Here is a 25248-nt window from a genome sequence, read left to right as displayed (position 1 = left end):
AAAAACATATCATCAACACTAATAAAGCATTAACTATCTGTGTGATACAACAATAACCTAAGTCAATTAGAAAGGAGAGAATTGTATAAGAATAAGTTTATCTCTCGGTTCTCTTTCCTTTGGTTTTCTGGTTCCCTGCCATGAACAAATTGAAAAGCAGTACCACGTACTGTAGCATTTTATTTTTCTATTTAAACTGATTTTTTTGGAAACACGTGTCCGGTGTATTGATAGTCCTAGTGTTGCTACACGGATTCCCTAACTTGAGGAAAAACCCTAATCTTTCTGCTTCTTAATTGTCTTTCACTTGTCAAAGTCATTATAGATTTTCACATTTGGCATTTCCCTTGACTTGGTTCCCGTGTGTTGGTAGGAGCACACGTAAAAGTTTGTAGCCCAACCAAATAAGATGCAAATTACCTAAAATATTGGTTAATTTGGCTCTAATGGAACTTTTTTTACATTGAGTGTGTGATGGTGTTAAATTTTGTGATGCTCCACGAGTGACTTTAGAACAGCTTGGTGTTTCCACAAGGAGAACCTAACCTCTACCTGAGCCCCATCTCTCACAATCGAGACTTCAAGCAGCCAGCTATCTTGGTGAGACTCCATGTATCTATTAATTAAATCTGTCTTTTTAATAATTTATTTATTCTATAATTAATTATGTTTAATTGAGAATGGTTAGTGGGATGTGGACACATAGCCGATACCCATAAAACCTTGGGTTATATGTTCATGTCCTCCTCGCCTCATTGACATTGTTATTAATTTCTTATGTTATAAAAATTTTCATAATTAAATTTTAATACTACATATTAATATTGCTATCATAACTATATTAATATTGTCAAACTGTTGGGTATATAAATTATAATTCAATTTTAAGTATTGTATAAAGTTAAATAAGGGATTTGTGTGAATGAAATGGGTGGTTATTGGGAACTGTTGACTCTAATTGACAGACTATAATCCAAGTCATCTTTACTGAAATTAAAATAATCAGGTAAGAAGTTTTCTTAGGTTTAGCATAACTAGACTCAAATAAAACGAGTTTAGCCGACGATTGAAATTTAGAATCACCCTTCTCGTCACGACTGAGTCGCGATCGAATTCGAGGTCGTGATCGCATCGAGATCGAGTCGTGACTTTAGAATCCCAGCCCAGGGGATCTAAAACGACGATGGCATTTTTGTGAATGGTACACACGCGCATGCGAAGATGATATAACTTTCTTTGGTGTCTTTATTCGCCGGAATAGTCATTACTGGGCGCAACAAAATCCTCGCATTAAAAAAATATCAAAACATCAAGAACGTTTTGGCTTTAATATGTGGGGTGGAATTTTCGGCACCAAAATACTAGGTCCGTTTATTTACCGCAATTCATTAACTGGAGAACGTTACCTTCAATTGTTTTCCAATGTTTGGAAAATAATTTGGAAAACTCCTTGGATAACTTACCTCTGGCACAATTCAATAGTCGTTGATTTCAACAAGATGGTGCTCCTGCACATAATTCAAGGCAGGTTCGCGAGTATCTTACGCAGATATTTCCTGATGGAAAGTGGATTGGAACCTCCAGAGCAGTGCCTTGGCCAGCACGATCCCCAGGCTTAACGCCGCTTTCTTTGGGGTTTCTTAAAAACCAAATACACCAGCATTCTTTTGAGACTGAGCAGCAATTACAAGAACGTGTAACTAACGCATTCAATAGCATTACGTCTGACATGTTGCGTGCTGTTTTAAATTCTATCGTAAGAAGATCTTATTTATGTTTGGAAAATAACAGAAATCTGTTTTAACATCTGCTTTAAATTAAATTAAAAAATGTTGATTTACTTGTTGTCTCAATTATTTTTAATTTCATTGTTTTTTCTTTATGTAGGTAATTAAAATACTGATTATCTTATCGTAGATTATTTTTTTTTGTTTATAAATTATTCCTAGTATTTTCCATTACTTTGTACGTAGATATTTAACTAATATGTGACATCAATGACTCATGGCAGTTATTTAGGTATGTCAAGATGTCAAAGCATTATTTTGTTTGCAAAGCCTACTTAAAAATATGTTAAAAAAATAGGAAAATCGCATTTATTTTTGCATCTAATGAAAAAAAAGTGATATGTGATACATCGTTGAATTTGTAAGAAAAAACGGAATCAGATACAGTATAAACTATTTTTTTGGGCCATATAAAAAAATTAAGTTGATGATGGTTTCTCAAAAACGAAACGTCGGATACAAAATCTAAAAACGCCATTAGGTAGCCCTTAAAAAGTGCCAACAAAAAAGTATTGTTAGTTTTTTTTTATATCTTTTAAAATAAAGTCAGAAAAAAATAAAACCGATTTTCGCAAATATCCATTTTTCCCCAATATCTCGGCAGACCAAGAAAATTTTTGAATTTTTTCAACGACATTTAAATACGCTTCAAAGTATGCAACTTTTTTCTAATTTAATCTAGGCTGTTACTTTAATAGGTACTGAGATCCCCATGCTTAGGATCCTTAATATCCTAAAAATGTAATAAGAATGAGTCGTGTATGTATCTTTAACGATAATCTGATGAAAGGGATTCATTATTTGGATAAAATTTGTGTTTAGAGAATTTTATATGGTGTCCAAATGGGGACGTATTAGGATTTTTTAAGTGTTCATCAATCCTAATATTTAATGATCTACAAGTTCTCTCAATATACGATGTTTTGCATTCACCACAGTTTAACTTGTATACACCACATTATCTAATTTGTTAACTTTCTTCTTAGAATTTACTAAAATTTTCTTAAATTATTATTTATCTTGTGAAAAAATGTTATACTAGGGAAATGTTTTTTCATTTATTGGGAAATATTTTCAGTGAGAATATTACGTAAAAATGGGATACAAATATATTTTGTTTTTGTTTTTTGTGTTAAATGAACATTTTCGCTGAGATTTCTTGTTTTAACTTTTTTAATCTTTTTATCAATAAAGTTTGGGTTATAGCCATTATTGTAAGCTATTTGTTTAGTAATGTTGACTTCTGTGTTATAATCTAATGACGAAAGTGGTGTATTAGTCAATCTGTGAATATACGAGTTAAAAATTGCCATTTTATGCTAAAAAGGATGATTTTCAGCATGAAATGGTTATTTATGGTATTAAGGCTATTTAAGCTGTTTGTTAGCCAAAAGCGCTCTGCTCTTAGCGGAGAAAAATATATACACGTTGCACAAATGCCTTCTTGCATGTTATTATTATCTACTATTAATCTACGTGTACACAGTCACTCTTGCAAGTTAAGAAACTACTAGTTTTATTTTCATATGAGCTAGTATTTCACCCAATAATTCACATCAATTTCCTTTTAGCTCCGACTATAGTTGCTTCACCATGGCTCATAAACATTCGGTGTTTATTGGCCGAAAAAAAACTACCGATCGTAATTTAAACGTAAAAAAAGAAACGACCTTTATGGCAACATAAAACTTAGATGCGGTGAAGAGACATCAGATGGATCCCGAAATCAGCTGCGTGAATTATTGAGAAGCGCCAGTGGAGCAGCTGGTGCCACTCCGGAACATCGGGACCGTCCCCAGAAGAGACGCATTCTTAGAAGGAGCAAAATGAGTATTTATGAAGGAGATACGCGACTTGACTCCGGGATAAATCCCTCATTTAATATGCTCTTAAGTTGGCTGCCCTTTTTTACCCTATGCCCCCTGCCTGCCGTTGTTTATTTATGGCCGTTTTATGCGTCGCTTTAACCTTATTGGCTTCGCGTGCTAGGAAAGGTGATAACGTTGGAATGCTTGAGAAGGATATATTGTAAAATAAAAGTGTAGTTAACAATGAATATCCTAATTTAAAGGTCAATTTAGTACGTTATTAATATCTAGTTTATTTAAATAATCTAGTTTTGATATAAATTATAAAATAAAAATAGTTCAACAAAGCAAAAAAAGCACTACCTAAATAGCACAAATACGTACTAAATACGTATTTTATACGTACTCCATGACATTACGGACCTATGTAGGACGTTCACTTTCCGCAGGATTCTACGTCATATCTAGGACGTACCTAGGATGTTTACATGAGTCCTTTTTTTGTGTGGTAAAATGTCTTTGGGAGAAAAAATAACTCATTTATAAAAACTGCAAATATATAATGATGATAATAATAGACAATTTATATTTCCTCATAAGATATTACACATGCTCACTCATAGATATAGATAAGTTTACAATATAAATATAAATACAAAGAAAAAAAAATCCATCAGTGTCTATCAATTCAGCATGTAACTGTAAAGAGGAAATAAAGGTCATGTTTCAGCTACCGCTCAGAAGAAGGAGCTGTTAGGACCTTGGATATTACACTTATAATTTTAAAAAATCGCGAACCGCATTATAAACTGAACGAATAGCATGCATACCCTACATCCATAACTAACCGAAAAGAAAAGAAATCTAAATTATCCTAGCTTACTTATTACTCACGTATATTGACTATATTTCTGTTGTAGACTCTTATAGTAGAGAAAAATATACATATACAAATTTATAATTCCAAACGCGCGCCAGATACCACGGAATCCCGACACAAAAGAGGACAGAACCAGGGCTACTATCCTACATCCATAACTAACCGAAAAGAAAAGAAATCTAAATTATCCTAGCTTACTTATTACTTACGTATATTGACTATATTTCTGTTGTAGACTCTTATAGTAGAGAAAAATATACATATACAAATTTATATTTCCAAACGCGCGCCAGATACCACGGAATCCCGACACAAAAGAGGACAGAACCAGGGCTACTGATTTACCAGAGATGTCAGTATTAACAAGAAATAACATAAATTATTTTCAATGCACTAAATATTATTTTGTTTAGATGAAAGAACTTTAGCTTGACGTCTATCATTTGTGTTACGCCACTGTTCTGTTTGATCGTCAACTATCGTAGATAGACGTATGATCCCGTACCTGTAGACATTTTTAGAATATGGAAAAAATTTACTTACCACTTGTCACTCGTTGAGTATTTCAAAATTCCACGCCAAGTAACCATTAAAAATTATACTTACCTGGAACTCCATGGTTTCACTGATTCTTCGACAAATGCCTTTGGCGCATGTGTTTATGTCCGTACCCTGGACTCCCTAGGAAATATTTCCGTCAACTTACTTTCTGCCAAAAGTCGCGTAGCTCCTTTAAAGGCTGTATCATTGCCGCGTCTTGAGCAATGCGGAGCTTTACTTCTCTCCAGGCTAATGGACAAAATCCTAAAATCCCTGAATTGTAAGCCAAACAAGGTGTACTACTACATTGACTCCACAATTGTATTATGCTGGCTTTCCCTACAACCAAGGCAACTAAAAACATATATTTGTAACCGAGTATCTGAAGTCCAGAAAACTACTGATATAGATGATTGGCATCACATCACATCGAATCAAATTCCTGCTGATATAATATCAAGAGGTATGAGTCCTCAAGAGCTTAAATCTTGTACTTTGTGGTGGCAAGGTCTATCATTTTTATGTCAACCCGCAGAATATTGGCCCACAGATACTCATATTTCCAACTACTCACGCAATGTTTTCGACAATGACACCCTCGAAATGAATCCTAAGTCAATCATACTTGCTTCAACTGTACCTAAAGTTTCTATTTTTGAACTATTTTCGAATTATAATAAACTTATAAATGTAGTCGCTTATTGCTTTAGATTTTATCAGAATCTAAGGTTACCTAAACCCACACGTCGGATAGGACATTTAACGTTATTTGAACGTAATCATGCCTTAACCATTTTAGTAATCATAACTCAAGAAAAATCATTTGCTTCTGACCTACGAGATTAAAAGAATAAAAATCGCTTGCGTTCTCAAAGTAAATTAAAAGCTTTAAATTCATTTATTGATAAAAACGGAATACTGAGAGTAGGAGGACGGCTCGAATACTCTTCTCTCGACTATGAGTCCAAACATCCTATACTTTTACCAAAAAGACACCCATTTACTCGTTTAATCATCCTTCATACTCATGAGAAAAATTTCCATGCTGGTACACAGGCCACATTGTCTTTCGTGAGACAAACATTTTGGCCCATTCAAGGAAAATCTGCGGTGAAAACTATAATTCACAAATGCATTACTTGCTATAAACAAAATCCTAAACCTTTAAGTACCCTGCTGGGAGACCTACCTAAACCTCGAGTAACTCCTTCTAGACCGTTCACGCATACCGGTATGAATTAAGCTGGGTATTTCATGATAAAAGATTCAAAACTTCGAAACCGAAAATTTATAAAAGCCTACTTATGTATATTTATTTGTTTCGCCACCAAGGCTGTCCACCTAGAGTTGGTATCAGATTTGACTACTCGCGGTTTTCTGGCCATGCTCAGGCGTTACGTTACTCGCCGTGGCTTATGTCGGCACCTGTATTGTGACAATGGCACAAATTTCGTTGGGGCTGATAGTGAGTTACAGGAAATTTATAACCTTAATCAATCCCCTGAGTTTAAAGAATATGCTAGAAGTAATGTGATTCAGTTTCATTTTAACCCTGCTGTTTCTCCGCATTTTGGGAGGTTATGGGAACGTGTGGTGAAATCGTTTAAGCATCACCTCCGGCTGGTAATATCAAATGACAATCCCTTCACTTATGAGGAGTTTTAAACTTTCATAGTTCAGGTGGAAGCAGTGTTGAACTCACGTCCCCTTTTACTTCTTACTAATGATCCCAATGACTACCGGACACTTCCTTGTCGGCCATCTAGTACCTGATATTGATTTGGAGACTACGCCAATCAACAGATTGAACCGGTACTACATGCTGCAATCTTTAGCGCAACATTTCTGGCGCAGATGGTCAGAGCAGTACTTACATACCCTTCACGAGCGATCAAAATGGCGCTTTAAGACCGACCCTGGAGGCCTCCAGGGTCTCTTGTTTTACTGAAGGAAGAGAACACCTTCCAAATGGACCCTTGCAAGAATTGTCAATCTTCATCCCGGGAAGGACGGTATAACACGTGTTGTTAGTGTTCGTGTTGCAAACGGGAATATTTTTAAACGCAGTGTTAAGATCTGTCCTCTACCTATTTCAGATGAGCCTTGCGAATTCAAGGCTTCTGAAATGACTTAGACTTTTACTTGATTTTAAAAGCAAATCAATCACTTTATTTTTTATTTACTTAAGTTAATTAGTTAAAATACTTGTATTAATTTTTAATTACCTCACGGTAATTTTTGTTAGTAATGTAAGTTACTTATTTTGTAATCTCTTTGTTTTAAGTTGCGTGACCTTTCTCCTTTCTTTAATCGACCAAGTCGTTGAAAGGTACCTTAGTACTTTCAAGGGCGGCAGTATGAACAGTTTTTATTTATATAATTAATTGTGTTACGCCACTGTTCTGTTTGATCGTCAACTATCGTAGATAGACATTGACATTTCGTAGCTTACCACGGCTTGGAACTCGAAGGGAGAAGCGATCGTCGTCACGTCAACAATCTCCACGCACTCTATGTGCAAGAGTGAAAGAAAAAATAATGTTGCGTTGTTCACGCGTTCAGCTCAACGGACCCGTCGCGATTGGGAGGGGTTTCTACCTTTCGTTCTCTCTCTGTTACAGTCCACTATAACATAACCTTAACCATCACATTAAAGTTGTAAAATTGAACTTTTGGTGTTTTAATCCACCCGCAAGTAGAAATATCTTGCCAAGCCTATTTGGAACAAAGGGAATTCTGCATTTTCAATAACATTGCCACGCTCTTGGTTGGATTCAATTTAAGAGAATGATCTGTCGAGACTCTATTCAAGGTCAAGCATTCAAACAAAAATTAGCTCTTTCAACAGTACTAGCATTAAATGACAAATATAATTGTCCGCGTAGAGGTGATCTTTACAGAATTGCAATTTATCCATAAAAGCCGATGTAAAAAAGCTATATAATAAAGGACCCAGAATGCTACCTTGAGGGGCGTCAGACCTTACTATTGCCACCCTAGACTTATCTTCTCCAATTAAAACTCGTTGTGTTCTATCACTTAAAAAAGATAAAATTAATTTAGTAGCTGTAGTATTAAAACCAAAATAATGTGAAATATTAATCAAAAGTTCGTGATTTAGCATGTCAAATGCTTTAGAGTAATCAAGCAATATTGAAATCATTGCATCACCCTTGCCCAAACTGTTTTTGTAATATAATATTTTTATCAGTAACATAGGCGGTAATTTGTTTTTCCATTACTTTTTCTATGATTTTTGAAAGGGCTGGTAACATTGAAATTATTGATAAAAGTTCACCATAATTTAAGGGATTATTATTTTTAGGCAGTGGCAAAATAAAAGCAGACTGCCAACATTTTGGAATGTACGAGTTTAACAAACAATTATTTATAATATGGGTGATAAATGGTATTATAAATGGACAAAAAAGAATTATTAATATTGTGTTTAAATTATCAGGCCCAAACGCCTTAGATTTAAATTTAATAATTAAATTTAATACTAAATTTTCATCGACTGATGTAAAAGAAAATAATGGTGGAAGCTTCTGATTAGATTTATACAAATTGAAGGTTTCGTTTGTCGGAGGAGTAATATTAGAAGTTAAATGACTGAACCAGTCGTTAAGTTCATCGACTTATTTTAGATGTTCGGGAATTTGTCTAGAGTTGTAATTTATTATATTCAACTTATAAAGCTCCTTCCATTTGTCTCAAGTAGTGCAGTTTTGAAATTTGTTATTTAAATAAGCCTTTTTTTTTGTTACGTATGGCGGTGGTGGTAACATTTCTTATCTGCTTATAATAGTTCCAAGAAGTGCGTGAATATCTAGTATATTAAGCATATGATTAGTGAGGATAGAAATTTTTTTATCAATATCTTCAGTATCATAAATTTGATGCCAGGGTGCACTTTCTGGATCAATCTGAAATATATCTAAGTTAATCCGTGTTAAAGGTCTGTAAGAAAACGTATTGTTTTCGTTATTTAATTTATTTAGTTGTAGATTACAGTATGTTAAATAATGATCCGATATATGTATATTTATAATACCAGAGTCAACTAAATTATCCGAATTATAGCATATTAGATCGAGGAGAGTTAACAACCATTAGAGACTCTCTTGGCTCAGAAATATACTGTTTTAAATCAAAAGCATCAAGAATCCCAGTTAAGTCATCAACCCTACTCGGCTACAACTTAAGCATGTCTACGTTAAAGTCCCCAAAACATAAAATTTTATCACATAATGTGTTAAGATTTATTAAAGTGTCTTCAAACATTGACAAGAATTCACTATAATTTCTTCTTGGCGGCCGGGGCCTATAAATAACTCCAACTATAATTATTTCATTCTCAATCTTTACTTTAACCCATAAATGCTCGATTGCATCAGTACACTCGCGGTATATAATTGACTAATTTAATGTGATATATTGATTATTAAAAATATATATAAAACAAAAAATATTTATGTCTAAAAAACGACACACATTTGTTTATCGCAACTATTGTGAAATACTGTCTTCAATTTTCTTTGTTCTTCTAGTCCCTGCTGCTAGTGCTGCACCTTAAAATTATTTTTTAAAATAAGCAAATTATCAAATAAGTAATTTATTACTACTAAAATAAATAAATATGCTCTTACTTGTCATGAATTGGGCTAGACCGTAGTAGATCCTTCCTATCACTGAGTGAACAGTAAAACTAAATTCGAATGCAGAAAGGAAATGTTATTACAAGCCGAATTTAAGTAAATCCTAAATTCACAGTTGTGTCAACTGTTATCACAAAGGGACAACTCACGCCACCACGCCAATATTGCCAACCCTACTGAAAACAGGGCGTTCGTTCTCGCTACTGTCATTTGTCTTAAACACTGTCAACAGTGTCAATTCCTTCATGTTGTCAATTACTTATTTGACAGTCAGTAGAGGCAACAAAAATACTATGTTGCTTTTACGACCGATTTTGATTTATAGTTATGACAAATATTCCATTATCTATACTTTTTAGATGTTTTGAAAATCCTATACCTAATTACTTTTCGACCAGATTAACATGTAAATTAACCAAATTTATAGGATGTATTAGTCCTTTAGAAAGAGGGAATCTCGATTTGACAGTTGTCTAATTGAAACCAAATTTGTTTACTTTTTCTATCAAAGTAAAGAAATATGCAAATAGTTTTTTTGTTTACCCTACTGAAATTAAAAATATTGAAAATAAAACTTCGAAGTATTTAAAAATACATATAATTGAAAAAAAAAATCTTTCCTGGCATGTAGTTTTGTGTGTTAATTTGCTACTTTTCCGTAAAATTAAAGATGCCATCAACAACATTTTTATAGCCCTTTTAGTTTTTAAGATATAGGGCATTTTTTAAAATTTTTCATTTTGGAACTCCCATCGTATCTCCGTTATCTATAAAATTTTTGTAAAAGTAAAAATTCATTCTTGTAGATTTGTTTCTGAGTTATAATCCAAAGTTATGTTTTTTTTCAATGGAAATATATATTTATAGTTCATATTATTGTTCTTTTTTTACCTTTTTAAAAATATAGAACAGTATGGACTTATTTTTAAAAATACGCGAATAAATAACAATTTTCTAAATTTAAATGATCAAATTCATAATTATTTAATGCGAGGCCATGGCTATTTATAACAATAAACCAAAAAATGACAAATAAGTAAGTTAATAAATAAATAAACAAATCATTTAATGTCAACTATCTTTGGGTTTTGAAACATTTCTCTGTGTTTGAATGAGTTTATGCTCCAAAACCTATTTATCTTCGTTATTAGTGAATTTTCCAAAAAAAATGGCAGCGTTTGAAAATTATGAAAAATATGATTTGCTTGTATGTTTTATACAAAGCAATAAAAATGCTGAAAAAGCTATATTTCCATAGGTAAGTTAGAAGCCGTTATATGACTACCTACTAATTTCTAATGTTGTAGTTTTATGCTTGCTAGATATCCAGAGAGAAGGCAACCGTTCTTTGGTATATTTGCTCGTTTAAAGGACAAATTACTTGAGCACGGATCTTTTGTTCCGCCTCGTCTTAAAGCATATAATAAAAGAAATAGGGAAAAAAAAGAAATCCATATTTTAGGTTATATAGAAGCGACACCCTCGAGCTCATGCAGAAAAATCAAAAAAGAAATTGGAATGCCAAAAACTGATGCACAACGGATCTTAGAAAAATATAAGTATTATCTATAAAAATTTAACATAGTTCAATATTTACATCCTGGGGATGCCGAGCGCTGGACGCTATTTTGCCAATGGTATTTGCAGCAAATTGATGCCAACAACTTATTTGGCAGACTCGTTATCTGGTCTGATGAATGGTTTTTTTCAAGTGCGGGCATTTTTAACCAACATAATACTCGAAACCGGCATGCAGAAAATACATTAGTATAGAATAGACATTTAATATTTGAAAGGGCCAAAAAGGACGCTTTGGAGTTGGACTGTCATGTTTTATTTTGGCAAAACAAATAGTATACCGAATTTTTGAAGGGGGTCTTACAGCACGTAGGTACCTAGACATACTTAAGAAAGTTATTCCAGAAAATATCCCTCTAGCCAGCAATATAAAATCGTCTACCTATAACAAGATGGTGCCTCAAGTCAATAACTCTGGGCTAGTAAGGGCTTTTCTTGAAAATAACTTTGCTCAAAGATGGAACCAACCAAAAGAGGTACCAACGGACCTGTTAGATGGCCTCCATCGGTCCCCCGATCTCTCGATTTTAGATTTTTTTTTTATGGGGGTATATACAAGATCAAGTGTACAAAATACAATGCAATAATCTAATAGAACTTCAAGACGCAATTCATTTACCATTTCAAAATCTGAGAAGAAGACAAATTATTATTTTGAATTCTATTCAAAGGGTTACAAAGATGTGCCAATTTTGTATCAGAAAAGATAGTGGTCATTTTGAATATCTTTTGTAAAAATGTTGTTTTGTTATATGGTTGTTTTCTTATAATGTTTATTAAATTTATATATTTATTTTTTATGTTCTTTTATTACAAAAAAAAATAAGAATGATGCATTTCCCCATTCGTCGTTATTAATTTGTAACTTTTTATTTGTTTATTATTGTTATTCATGGCCTACTTTAAAATTATGCATTTAATTTAGAAAATTGTTAGTTATTTGCGTATTTTTGAAAATAAGTCCATACTATTATATATTTTTGAAAAGGTAAAAAAATGGCCAATTTTATGAACTATAAATATATAGTTTGTTCCATTTAAAAAAAAAAGTTTGGGCTATAACTCAAAAACTATTAATCAAAAAAAAATATATCTATATATATCACTAGATTCTACGGAAAAAAAAACTATAAGAATGAGTTTTTACTTTTACAAAAACTTTAAAAATAACGGAGATACGATGGGGGTCCCAAAATGCAAAAATGTCAAAAATGCCCTGTATCTTAAAAAATAAACGAGCTATGAAAATTTTGTTAAAAGCATCTTTAGTTTTACGAAAAAGTAGTACCGTGTCGCGAAAACCGCAACTCTCTATCTCTACAAATCCAAAAGTACGTACTAAATACGTTATTTTTATAACAATGGACGTATGGACATAAATATGATGTAAAAATTACGTACCCAGGATGTATGATACTGTTTGGGATATATACATCAAAGTTATTAAAGTACATCGAAGCCAGTCCTCTAGAAAATGTCCTGTCTCAAATATGCTATCAGAGAGGTTTTAACATGTTCTGTTTATTAATAAAATAGAATGTGTCAGAAAACTTATTATCAGGACCTTAAGGGGAGTTAAACTCTTATCAGGAGGTTTTTGTTATTCTTCATAAACTTCACCTCATTTCTCTTATTAATATACTTGGTCCTGAGTCCCTTGAAGTATTCAATTGAAGCCTAAATATAAGGTAAAACATGCAAAGATAGTTGAGGATTTTAAACAGATCTTAAAAGCCAGGACTTAAGAGGAGATAAGAGAAGTGCCTAGATTAAAGGAACTAGAGCAGACAAACTGAGACTGGACAACAAGATATTATAGGTTCAAAATTTAATGATTTGTTTCTTAATATATTACATTAAAAATAATTTAAATGCTCAAGATCATTAAAACTCATCTATACTAGGAACTTTCGTTTTGATTCCGATTGATATTTTAAAGGTATTCAGGAATTAAAGAATTTTTTTTATTTACAACATGCGATTCTTCATCATATTTGATTTTTATTTTATGTTACTGTTTCTCAGCGTAAATAAGCCTTTTTTTCAGGTCTTATAGCCATAGTGGTGTAGTTTCGTAATTGTTTATAATATTTACAATGATCAGGACTTTTAGTTGGTTGATATATTTTTAGAGCTTTATTACGAAGTATAATCAAAAGGAGAATATTAGTAGTTATCCAAGGTGTATGAGGTTTACTCTTACCATGACACATGACGATTAAAAAGCTGAATATTTGCTGTATTAAAATGCATAATTGAAATATCTCACTCTTAGTATTTTTAACATTAGGCGAGCTAAAACTACATATATGTGGGCAGTTTATCATATTTATCAAAATAACATGTGCAATAAGAGAAAAAATTAAAACTCCGTCTCAAAATAGTTCTATCTATTAAGTATCTATATCTATTAGTTCTATAAGCTATCGAGTTTTTATTTTTTCTCTAGTTAGGTCTCTTTGAGATAATGGACGAGTTCTTTCAATGTGCAATAAATTAGAAACTGGTCAGATAAATTTGGGTCTTTAATACCTCCATCCACAGCAATTGATTAATGCATCAAACAAAAAAATAATACAACAATATTAATTTAACCATCTTATTAATAAATAAAAGTCTAAATTAAAAATCAAGGTTTGAAAATGTAATTAAATGCCTCCAGAGGTCTTTCACGTACTTTTCCATAGCACCCTTATGTCCCCAAAAACTTCTAATAAAAACAAATTATTATACAAAAGCGTCGGACTGCTTTTAATAGTTCGGTTACGTTTTACCAGGAAAAGTTTTAATAACCGCTTATTAAATATAATGGATATAATGGAAGTTTTTTAGGGCACGCTGACTTACAGAGAAAGACTTTCGGACAGGTAAATTGCCATTTCGCCGCATATATAGCACACGAAAATGCCTAATTTCCAACTTATATGGATGGGGCGTCTTTGCTTGGATATCCTAAATATATTTTAATCGGTTTTGTTTGGAACTTTTTTTATGAATACATTGTGGATGAAAATTACTTGGTTAATACATGAATGCTAATTAAAAAAGTTTCGTATGGTTTCCGAATATCGTCATCGGGATAATCAAGATTTTGGAGGGTGAAACGTCGCGTTATTTACTTAACTCGCAGGCACTGTTAATTACCTTACAGACAAACGAGGGCCTTGAGGATGAAGATGATCGCGAGAGTAAGCGAAAATATTAACAAAATCATGAAATTGAGGAACTTAATCCAATCAAAAGACAGTATATATAGGGTTAAAGTTAAAAGGCTTTTAGTAGTATACCTAATTTGATAAATCAATTTAATATACTGTAATCTGGTTAGAATAATACACTTGTTATTGGGTAAGTAACAACATTGAGTTCTTAAATTCTTATTATAAACTTGCGTTAAGGTAATGGCTTTCTAAAAGCTCTTAAAGTGTGAGAACTACATTGGATTTGAGATAGTACCAAATAAAAAGTCACAAAAGCTGAAATCTGGTAAGCGAGGCGTTCACTTCTTTGTAAAAGACAGGATGTTTCTTCACCTTGCTGGAACCACTGCATTTTCTTGATGCAAACTTCGGAGTAGAGGTTACTGGTGAACTTATCGATGATTTCGTTTTGTTTTCGTTGTTTGAAAGTTGTATCTGCGATATTATGATTATCTTCCTTCAGTCATGACTTATCGATATACAGTTTGGCTTTCTTGATATTTTTTCTTCAGAATTAAATCTTCTAACGTTTACTGATTTTTTGGAAAGTTCCCTGGAGGTAGGTTTTCAGGTCCATGTCTTATACTATCAATCACCAAATGTGACTTAATAAAATAAAAAGAATATAGATGGATAGATGGATTATTGCTGCAGTATATAAAGTCATATTTGATCGAAAGAACACAGGTTGTTGAAATCCATCATGACACACCTAGGACCTTCGCTTTTCAATATTTATGTCAACATCGCTCAATGTTTTTACCATTATGCTTTGCTTCTTTTTGCTAATGAATTGAATATGTACCTGCAAATAAAATTGCCTGATAATTGTGCTCGGCTATGATTCGAAAGTACCGGATGCTTAATGCTACGAATTTAAATGTTAAAAAATGTCACTCAATATGCTTTAGTAGGAGTCGGCATATTATTCATCATTCTTATTATATTGGTAACAATATCCTTGAATAATTTTGACGATATAAGAAACCTGGTAATCACAATAGCCGTTTAATGTTTATATTCCACATATCTGAAATCACTTCAAGGGCAATTTAAAAGTCAGGCCTTATCAAGAGATATTGTAGGGATGTCAAGAGCATTGACTCGATTGGGCTGCTTTATTGTTCTCTTGTGTGCTCTCACTTAGAGTATGGTTTATACGTGTGGTCCCCTTTTTACAATATATATCCAGAGAGCGAGTTCAATCTATCAACTTAAAGTAAAATAGAATAAATCTAAGAGACATGTTAGTTTTGAATGATACTCCATGTTATCCATTCTACTAATATTGTACCAATTTTACCATCACGTTGATGTCGATGTTTATCAAAACACATACTGTTAGTTTAACCCTTGAGCGAGTGACTCGCTCCCTAAAACCTCTCAAATTGTGAGGACTATATTGTATTTAATTAGTCCCAGAGAAAAAATCACAAGGGCTGAAATCTGGTAAACGAGGCGACCACCCGTTTGAAAAAGGCGAGATGTTGCTTTATCTTGCTAGAACGATGCATTTTCTTATTGTAATCTTGGGACCAGAGGTCGCTGGTTTACTTATTGAGGATTATCTTCAGAATTTTAATTTCAGGATCAGTCACCAAATATTACTATATAAAATAAAGAGAATGAGTGTTGCTGAATTCTTGCTGCAATAGATCGAATTGTATTTGATTGGAAGAACTTGAAACTTTTTATTTGACTTGCTCCCATAAAGCTCTCAAGATATGAGAATCACGTTGGACTTCAAATGCTCTCAAAGAAAAAATTAAAAGAGACTAAAATCTGCTAAACTAGGCGGCCAATTATTTGCCAAAGACAAGAGGTTACTCCACCTTGCTGGAACCATGCATTAGCTTAGGACTAGAGATCACTGGTAAACTTATCAAGGATCATCTTCAGAATTTTAATATCTAATACATGAACTTGAGTCACTAGATACAGCCTTGAGTGTATATATCGTTAAATATAACTCTAAGATAAAGAGTAGTATCAAGATTATACAAGGCACCATTTCTAAGATGTTTGATAGTTTTATCTGCTCTGTAGTGATTCTCTTTCTTCAATTACGACTTATAGATGAACAGTTTGGCTTTATTGATGGTCTTTCCTCTGAGTTAATTATTTTAATGTTTGCTGACTTTCTGGTCCTGGTTATTTTCAGGTCCATGTACACAGAGATCTCTAAGGCCTTCGATAGGGTCAATCACCAAATCTTACTATACAAAATCAAAAGTTGGTGGTTTCTTGCTGTAGTGAATTAGATCATATTTGATTCGTAGAACTCAGGTTGTTCGAAGTTCTTAACTTATTTTTACTCATGACTTGAAAATGTATCTAGAAGTACAATAAGCTGCTTAATGCAGTAATAATTTTATAAAATTAAATGGTAAAAATTGTCATTTAATAGGCTTCAGTAGAAGTCGGTATATTATTGGTCATTCTTACTATATCTGTAATAATACTCTTGAATCTTGAATCACACATAACCTGGGCATTATTTGACAGTCGTTAAAGTTTTATACTCACGGGCCACTTCACGGGTACTTCAAATTTTAGGCTTTATTAAAAGATGTTTTTGATGTAGCATGATTTTTAGAGCACTGATTCAATTCATATTTTGATTCAAATTCCCTAGTCATATGGCATACAAAATAAATAATTCTGAAGCCAATTTCTTTTAATCTAACTAATATCAAGCCGAGGAAGTTTTACATCTAACAATTCTTGCAACCAGAATAAATCTGAGAAACGTGTCGGTTTTTTATGAAATTCTTTATTCCTGTAACTCACTATTGCAAATATTGGCGATTTTTTATTTTCCTAAACGAACGTTTCAAAATAACTGCTGAGATTATATTTTTCTACGTTTATGCTTAGTTTTAGAAACACTGATTTTCAAGCTGATTTTTTTTAGTAAGATATTTTAAATCACAACTGAGATAATTTTTTATCAGTTTTGATCAACGAATTCTTAAAATCACTGTTAAATTAAATATTTTATCCGTTTAAAGCCGATTAAGAAACCCATATGTGTTACAAAATTTTTGCAAAAAATATATGTGTTTTAAAAAATTTGCAATAAAATAACTAATGAGATAAAAATATTTCATCATTTTAAAGTCATATTACAGAAAAATAAACAATTTTTTTTACTCAGGCTGCTTTAAAAGCATTGATATACTATCAAGATAGACCCCATTATTTCCTTTTACAGCTCTTAACTATGGCTTTAACTCGTTTTTGGCAAGGAGAGCAAGACTGGGGAACCATTACTCATCTAATATTGATGACTGACTGCTTTGATGCACCTACCAGATTCAGAAAAAATATCAAAGCATTTGTATCCTGAATTATTTTTTTTAGTTTCGTCTTATGTTCTAAATAATACCTAACTTTTTAAGGGCACTACCAAATCAGATAAAAAAGAGTATCTGTTCTAGTTGTACTTGTTATGCATTTTCAATAGATAATGTATTAGTTATAATAAATTGTGAATCTCTATGGTTGGTACGATCTTGATGCTTTATCTTTACGATGTTTTTATGTTAAAATCTTTACTTTATTCTAGTAATGGTTTATTTCCTTCTTCCTATAAAAGCTTACCATTTAGTTGTTAAATTGTATTGTATGTTGTATTACCATATAGAGTTTATTTAACTTAAGGTAGGCATGCAATTGTGATTTTATTTAAAATGTATTCTTTGTAAGATCGGACTTTTTCTTGGATAGAAAAATAATTTATTCTGCTTCTAAAATTCTAATTTTTTCTCTTAATTTTACATAAAAGTAAACAACAAAATATTTGTAGGTTTGAAGGTGTCAATTACTATTTACTTTGATGTTATTATTCTAGGAATAAAATCCTACTTATCTGCACGAATAATAATGTGCTAATCGATACACATAATATTAAAATTATTTATTAAAGCGAGACAATTTCCTCAAATCCGCAGCTATCGCCCCCACACCATGTCTCCTAAACTAGTCATCAGTGCCGGGGATATACGGTTTAACTTTCAAGCCAAATACAAGTATGAGGTTTAACTCGTACTCGGGGAGTAGAGGAACTTCTGCAACGGCATAAGTTTTCGGAAAACGGTCAAGCTGTGCCCGATAAATAAGAACATCAGTGTCCGGGGGATATACCAGCCAGGAAACATCAGTTGGTCCAGATCAGCAGCAACTCTCCGTAAAATAAGCCGTAATAGCTTTAATTCGGAAGTTTACGAATTTTGAGAGATGCCAATAGTTCTATGCTGTGATGCTTTTAGATGATCATTTTAAACGAAATAATTTTATTTAACGGGATATTACCTTATAGGATGTTTATTAAATTTAAATAGTTGTTTTAAGTTTTAATTAAAACTTCAAATCCCAAATAATTCACCACGCAATTTCACTAATTATCAGTTTTTTATTAGTTTTTAGTCCAACTTTACAAAGAATCCTTTATATTAATATATAGAATGATAAAAGAACTTTGTAAAAATTGTGATAATTTGTATAAAAAATGCTTGATACTCTTTTTATTTCATAATTAGTACATTTAAATTAATACTGGTTAGTGATGCAAAAAACTATTTATATAGATAAATATGTCTACAAGAGTTGTAGAGTACTTAAGGTCCAAAGAACGTGTCAGTGTATAAAAATTATAGGCTAACAAACCAAAATAAATAATTGAATTAAAATATAGAATAATTACCCTTGTTAATTTTAGAAAATGTTTCCTTTAATTTTAAAAAGAACTATATTCAAAAGCATTGACCAGAGGAACAATAAATATTACACTATACTTATAAAGCCCTCAATATTTCTTATAATTGAATGAATTGTGAACGGGCCGGGAATATTAGCCAGAGTCGCGCGGTCAAAAATAGGAAATGCGATTATTTTATACGTTAATTTAGCATTTTTTAAATTGTTTATTTATGTTACTATTAATCTCTTATTAATAAATACGTGTCCAAAATTACGTAATCGATAAATACCAATTAAAGAAAATAAGATCATATCCATTTAAATTATGCATTGCAGCGAGTATTATACATAATATTAGTTTTAATTATTTTGCTCAATAAGCTTACAGTTTTTGAAAGCATTAATTCTTATTAAAAAAATATATTAATGACGTTTCTAATTCTATATAATGACTCAGTTATTACAAAAAAAAACATTAAATATTACTGCTTGCATATCCGAGTTTTAACACATAACACGCTTTGATTAATCGAAGCAAAAACTGACGATGACCAACCTCAAAACCGACCGGAAACAGCGAAAAAGACAAGAAAATGTTCTTTGAATAAAACATCGGACAGCAAACGAACCGAACGTGTTCCGCTGACTTGACAGATTTCCCGTCGTTACCCGACGACAAGAGGCCCTTGCAGTAAATTTGTTTTTATTTACTTAGATTTTACCTGAAGTCGGAAATATGGTTAGGAGAGGATGTGCTACGGTTTAAAAATCGTCTTTTATAGAAGTGCAAGCAATTGCAAATCAATTGTAATAAACTTTCTCCAAAAAATCATTGATGTATTTCGTTTTGTGTTGTTCACATATATAAATTAATAACTTTGATTGAATGGAATTTGCTGCTGTTTTCACTTTGTGTTGTAGATTTTCTTATGTACAGTACACGCAAACTGCAAAATAATTTGCAGAAGTATTTGAAGAACCATGTTTAGTTGTGTTGTTTGCAGGAACAAATTCGAAGTTGTTACTATTTAGGAAATAATGAGGTAGAATTATTACAACAGCGTAGTCTTACTCATAACCTTCAGAATTTAAAAATCGGTCCTCATTTTACTGCCCATTTCAGATCGCTAATAGTTTTGAAAATCAATACTTTTCAAAGAGTATTGAACAATGTACAGGTGTTCGCTTTCACAAATTGGCAAAAGAAAAAGAAGATAATATGATTGAGTAATTTTACACCAAATTAGAAAGGACTATGAAGTTGACAAAAAAAGTGAGATAACAATCATTACGAGCGAACGCCAAAGCTGGAGCTGGAGCAGAAGGAACTGTTCTCTGAAACTTTGGACTCAAGGATAGGAACAACAGAGGGATCTGGTGCAATTCTGCATAGAGCAGCAACTATCTGTAGTGAACACGTTCCTTAACCTACACCCTTGAGTCAGAAATCACATCGATGACATATTTATAAATTCAACATTTAAAAAATGTGGAGAGGAAAAATGCGGAAAAGTTTATTTACAATTATAAAGGAGAAATAAATAATGGTGAAAACCGTACTTCTAGAAACATAAACAGAAGATATTGATTTTCAAAGACAAACACAAAAATCACTCTGGATGACTGACGAGACTTAACTAAGCATGATGGAAGAGAATAAAAAGAATAAGGAAAAACAAAACAAAAACCGAAGATAGAAACAAAGAGTTAAACAAAATTATTCGTAGGAAATGCAGAGAAGCATTTTGCGAAATTGAACAACTATAGTAAAAATACTACTTATATGACGGACATAAAAAGATCAAAAAAATGGTAAGCAGTAATCAAAAAAAAAAAAAACAACAGAACACTGAGAGTCACTAACAACTTAATACTCGTGGCATCTGCTAAAAATTTAAGTGCAAGAAAGAATATGTTACAAAACTATTCATTGAAGACTGTAACAACCCCTCTCAAGTAAGTGAGATTAATAAGAGGTAAAAGATGCGATCCTCTGACAGGAAGCTGGAAAAGTCATGGGGCATGATAGGATACATGCTAAACCCTTAAAAATCTTGTTTTAAATACCTACTTTAACCTCTGAAGTCCGGTACTAATTGTACAAATTTGGCCTGTCAAAGGCGCGTCCCGAGGTCGTTGTGTACGCTTTCAATGTATATCCGTCTTTAAACTCTTGATCCATGAAGACGGCGTAGAGATAAACCACGTAACAGATTTGTTTAAGGACATCTATAGAACTGGAAAAATACACTTTATCCAAAAAAACTAATGTGTCTCAATGTGATGATTACCACAGGATAAGCTTGATGTCTCGTGTCCTAAAAACATTTCTGAGAGTGATATGCTTGCTTTATAGACTACCGCAAGCTTTAGACTGAGCGCAATATTAAAAACTAGTAGGAATACTTAAGAACAGACGCAGATAAACGCGACTTATGAATCATTACAACACTCTACTGGCATTAGACAGGTCAAGTAGGAGTGGAGAACAACGTGTCGGAGAAGATAGCCAAGAGTGCATATTAGCCATATTACCCTAAATTTAGATATTAAAATATTAAGTTGCTAGTTATTAATTAATGCTTTTGGTAATTATTTTAGAGTCAGTACATTACACATTTGCTCGCATACAAAATATGTGCACGCACATATTGTAGCATATATATGTTTTATATGTAATCTATCATATTGTATACTATATTTGAATTTGAATTTGGGTTGTTGTTATGTATAGGAAGCGGTACAACCAACATAAACACATTCTCAGAATGAAACTTATGGGTTTCTCGAAGGTGCAAACCTAAGCTGCCCTCAAAATACAAAACAAAATTGTTGAGCATGTATCATTTTTCAATACCCATCCTAATGTACGGCTGTGAAAGCTTGACCCTTAACTCCTCGCATAGAAAACGCAATGAAACTTTTGAAAAAAATCTTTATGGGAGAATACTACGCATATCTTTAGTCGAAAGAAAATTATCGTTCAAGTATCGGTCAAGTTCTCAATAGAATGCCAAAAAACAAGGAGCTGTTATCAATTAAAAAGCGCAAACTAAGATATGTGGGACGTGTAATGAGAAGAGATAGATATGAAATATTTTGGTTAAACATCGAAGAAGAAGACAGAATTCAAGCACCTATGTTGATGGCTCAGTAAAATATAATCTGAAATCCTTAGAGCAGCTGTTACACAAATAATTATTGCTCGTTTAATCCTTAACATTTAAGGAGATATCGACGGATTCAGAAGAAAACTAGATTCTAAGAAATACGAATATTTTTTTTAGAATTACAAGAGATTATTCAAAAAAATTAATGGTGTCAATAGAAAAGGGCTCATATCATCAGCTATTTGAGTCCTAATAGCTCAGCTGTCTCCAATACATGGCGCAAAATAAATTATAAAATATATCGTGTCACGCCTCAATATTGAATTCCAACTTAAAAATACATGCTTGTACAACTATAAACTATTATTCCTGACAACAATAACTATAAACAAATTAATTCTGCTGAATGCTCTGAAAAGAGATTAAAATAACTTACTAATTTTTCAGGATAAGAGAAAAAGCTAATTTATGCCTTATAGGAACAAATTATTCACTTATTTCAAAGAAATTCATTGTATTACAATGACTTTAACCCAAACTCAAATTTAAATTTATTCAAATATGGGATATAATATTGTGGATTACATGTAAAACATAAATCCTACAATATGTGCGTGCACATTTTTATGCGTGCAAATGTATAACGTACTAACCTTAAAATAATTCTAGCAACATAATGTTTTGATATCTATATTAACATTTAATTTTTTTAAGTGTGTTAAAAAAACAGTAGCAAGTAAACAAAAAAAATAAATTATTTCGAAAACCTTGCCTTTTATTTTATTATAGCTTTTATTACTTTTCATGTCCTTTGGTAGCATATTTTTTTATACTTTAGATATTATATAAAATAGACTTTTCTGGCATTTAAAAAGTATTGGATTTTTTGTGACAACTTCTTTATTAGAGTTTGTGTTTATATATTGTGTTCATATTAGAGTTTAACATATATTTTATTACTCATTTAATATATATTTGGTTAACCATTAGAACATTGATTTTAAAAAGAAAAGGCTTGATAAGAGTAAAAAGGTTTTCCTAATAATAATAATTATAAATAATATAAAAATAATAATTGTTTTATTTGTTGCTCCTCACACTGTAATGCAGGAATTTAATGTGGATTTTAGTAGAGATCACTATATTAGTTTTAGTAATTAATAGTTTATGAATTCTATTAGCTGGTAACACACAAGTACCGTTGATTGAATATTTAGGTTGGGTTGCTATAACTAGAGAACGGTTTATCGGCACAGAACATTTTTTTAATGAATTCTGTAGATTTTTTTAAGGCGAACAACTTTTTTATTGACAATGTTGCAATAAATAATTTTTTTCTATCCCAAAAAGAGAAAAAACACTTTTTTGGGTACTTTATGTAATTTTCATCGCAGCAAGTGGACTCAATGAGAAGAGTTTTCTATGTCCCCGACATTTTTTGTTCTTACAAATTTTTCCAAAAACTTACCATTCCCGAAATAAATGAAATCCAAAAAACTTTTCACTTTTTTCAAAAACCCGGTACGCGTCGAGGTCACAAATTTCAAGTTAAGCTTTTTGTATGCTCTTTTAACAATTTCCGCAAAAAAAAGTGTGTAGGTAATTTTTCGTCACAAATTTGACAGATTTACTGTACTACATTGTATCTGTGAGTTTCAATTAGGATTTGAGTCCATTATAACTCCAAGATATCTGATTTTACTTATCTTTGTTATTTTCTACTTTCGTTTTCAGTTAAAGTGGTTCAAACATTGATCTCTATGTACAGTCAGGTTTTCCTGAAAACTAGATTTGCGCCCTGTGACCGAAAATCAAACGAAATTAGATTTTCTCCTATTGATTGTTATATATTTAAAATCAAACCAACTCTTTATGATTCTTATGGCAATGTCTACTTTCTGTCGTATACCTTCCACATTACTTCCTTTGATAGTGTGTTTAAAAGTATAGGCATGTCATTTGCGTAGCAAGTTATTTTTCTTTATTCGGAAGTCAACAAATTCGTGGACATATACGAGGAGTAGCACGGACATGGAACTTTACTGGACATGATTCACTCAATGTATAGTGACAGTCAAACAGTCTATTGGAAGTGCTCCTAATTCTTAATATGTACCATTCGTTAAGCAGAATACGATGTAATACAGTGTCAAGTTCTTTACTTAAATCTAGAAATATGCCCAATCACAGATTTCCCTTTCTTCAAGTTTTGTAAAAACATTCTATAAGTGAAATCACGGTATCCTCAGCACTGCTCTTATCTTTTAATTCAGATTGCTGCTTTAAGATTATTTTGTTTTTCTGAACAAACTTGGATAATCTAGTTCTTATACACTTCTGAATTAATTTATAAATCTTTAAATTAATTGCTGGTTAGTATTATTGGCCCATGATCACTGAAAAGTTTTTTTCCTCCAGATTTATAAATAAAAGATACATTCGCGTTTTTTAACCAAAGTGCAAAATTAACATTTATTAAACATTTTAAAGGCTTAAGCAGATATCAATGATCGCATTTTAATATAGTAAATACAGTAATCTCGTCAGTATTAGAGATATTTTTTTATTGGTACTATTATTCCATTTTCAGTTATCGGTCTAAAGAACATAGAATTTAAAACTGATTCACCATTTCTTTTATATACATTATGTAGTTAATTATACCGGACTCCATAATTCCCAATATCAATTAAGCCATACAGTACTATCAGTTCACCCTCTGATTCTATTTTGTAGATTCAAGGATACATAGAAAATACGGAATACCAAACTAATGCAAAACAGATGTTAAGGGCTTCTCGCCTTGCACATTCTATTTTTATGGCTCTGTGTTCGTAGATTTTAAGGAATATATAAAAAGTATGTGATGGGAGTTCTTGTAGAAATGCCCTGGTGAAGAGTTGTATGTTGTCACGTAATGAGTTTTAGTTGCGATCTCAATAATAGAAGATGTTTAAAGTGCATTCAGTAGTATTATTTTTGTTAA

General features: G+C 32.0%; 1 protein-coding gene and 1 long non-coding RNA gene across 9 annotated transcripts in view; both read left to right on the top strand.

Moving 5' to 3' along the window:
• The window catches only part of LOC126742310 (calmodulin-binding transcription activator 2), a 999827-nt gene that overhangs the window by 500870 nt on the left and 473709 nt on the right, over positions 1-25248 (top strand). The window lies entirely within an intron of this gene.
• Positions 348-17961, top strand: LOC126742313 (uncharacterized). Its single transcript, XR_007662528.1, has 2 exons — positions 348-600; positions 17666-17961. It is a non-coding gene; the product is annotated as an uncharacterized LOC126742313 (long non-coding RNA).

This window comes from Anthonomus grandis, chromosome 11 (assembly GCF_022605725.1).
Source record: "Anthonomus grandis grandis chromosome 11, icAntGran1.3, whole genome shotgun sequence".
Lineage (NCBI taxonomy): Eukaryota > Metazoa > Arthropoda > Insecta > Coleoptera > Curculionidae > Anthonomus > Anthonomus grandis.
This window is presented reverse-complemented; position numbering and strand designations above follow the sequence as displayed.